The 1,975-nt window shown below is 38.5% G+C and overlaps 1 non-coding gene across 1 annotated transcript; it reads right to left on the reverse strand.

The window, feature by feature from the left end:
* Positions 1 to 1,124: 1,124 nt before the first annotated feature.
* LOC132668082 (U6 spliceosomal RNA) lies at positions 1,125 to 1,233 on the reverse strand. Its single transcript, XR_009605451.1, has one exon. It is a non-coding gene; the product is annotated as a U6 spliceosomal RNA (small nuclear RNA).
* Positions 1,234 to 1,975: the final 742 nt, after the last annotated feature.

A 1,975-nucleotide genomic window follows, 5' to 3' on the forward strand; every position in this document is an offset into this window, starting at 1 on the left:
GATCCTTGGTCAGAGGCACAGGTCTAGTGATTTCTAGAGCTAGTGCCAGGTGGAATTAATTTTATGGATGCTATTGATGAGCATAGACAGCTAGAAAGTCCTTGAAGAGGGGTGGGAGGCATGAATCATCATTTTCAGCAAGTGACCTTTCTTGCAAAGGTGGACAACAGGTGTGGTACTCATGCAAATGATGGAAAAGGATGACTCATTGCATTTTAATTTATATTACTTTTAGTGAGTAGGACTGTTCCAAATCAGGAAAAGGACAAAAGTTTCTATTATGTCTTTGGCAGCTCTTTTTGTTTGTTTCTGACACTTCTTATGTCCCAAATTAGATAAAATAACAGAAATAAAGGTAAGGTTCTTAGACAGGCTTAGATAAGAGAAAAGCCTGTGAAAAATCTGCCTGAAGTAGAATGGGAGAGAGGTGCTAATGTGGATCATGCTGTCAGAAACTGGACAGAAGAAACAGGTCATATAATGGCTATTTTCTCTTTATTTCATAAAAGTATGGATACATATTTTTTTTCCTTTTCAACTTAAAGACCAGTAATGTAAGAGTTTTTAAAAAATATTTAGATTTTTTGATCATCTAGAAGATCTAAGGCTCTTTTGTTAGGCAAATAAGAGTTGAACCATTATCTTTTTCTCTTTCAACATGTTACTTTACTTTTGTTAAAAAATTTGTTTATCTTGAGAAAGAGAGAGAGCACATGCATGAGTGGAGGAGGGGCAGAGAGAGCGGGAGAAAGAGAAACTCAAGCAGGTTCTGCACTGTCAGCATACAGCCTGATGCAGGGCTCCATCTCGTGAACTGTGAGATCATGACCTGAGCCAAAATCGAGTCAGATGTTCAACAGACTGAGCCACCCAGGTGCCCCAAGGTTTTTGTTGTTTGTTTGTTTTTAACTTTGTTCATTTGTTCATTTTTGAGAGAGAGAGAGAGAGCATAAGCCGGAGTTGGGCAGAGAGAGGAGACACAGAATCTGAAGCAGGCTGCAGGGTCTGAGCTGTCAGCACTGAGCCCAATGCGAGGCTCAAACTCACTAACTGTGAGATCATGACCTGAGTGGAAGCCAGGTGCTTAACCCAATGATCCATCCAAGTGCCCCCAAGGATTTTTTTTAAATATGGAACACTTCAAGAATTTGCATGTCATTCTTGCACAGGGTGGCCATGCTAATCTTCTCTAAATCATTCCAATTTTGGTATATGTACTGCTGAAGTGAGCACTTGTTAGTGAATCTTAAAGACTACATTAGCTAAAAATGAGGAAGGATCCAAACAGTGACAAATAATGATAAGAAAAAAGGCGGCGCAGTGATATACAGAAATACTGTATTATTTTGGAAACAAGAGAATGAAAACTGTATTGCACTATATGACAGCAAAAGCATAGAGCAGTCTAACATCAGCACTGAAGCATCATAGGGTCACTCTATCCTTGACCACAAATATTTAGTGCTTTTAATCAGCTCACAAAATTGAGTCTTACCACTCCTTGGAAATCAATGGCCAAAAGGAGCTCTTTCCCAGTGTTTATAACTAAACATTTTAGGAGGAAGATGGAAATATGTTAGCCTTTTCTCCAAGTAATCAAGTGTTGTCCTTCCACATGAATGAATGAATGAATGAATGAATACATAACATACATAGATACATACATACATAGATACATACAAACATACATACATACATAGAAGGCTGGCTTAGTTATGACCATATGACTGCTTAGTTCTCCCAGATACACATTCTCTCCCAGCTTCCTGGTAGTCAGCTACAACTAAAACAATCTGAAATTGTTTGCTCTCATTGTCATCATTTGACCCTTGTTTCTGAACTCAGTCCAGCATTTTTTGTATCACTGCATGAAATACCATAAATCATAATTCCAAGAGCCCTTCAATGACCTGTTTGGAGCGACTGGTTAATGAAAGTGAGTCTAGTACAGATTTTTGGCACCAGAACTTGGTAT

Source organism: Panthera onca, chromosome B2, assembly GCF_046562875.1.
Source record: "Panthera onca isolate mPanOnc1 chromosome B2, mPanOnc1 haplotype 2, whole genome shotgun sequence".
Taxonomy (NCBI): domain Eukaryota; kingdom Metazoa; phylum Chordata; class Mammalia; order Carnivora; family Felidae; genus Panthera; species Panthera onca.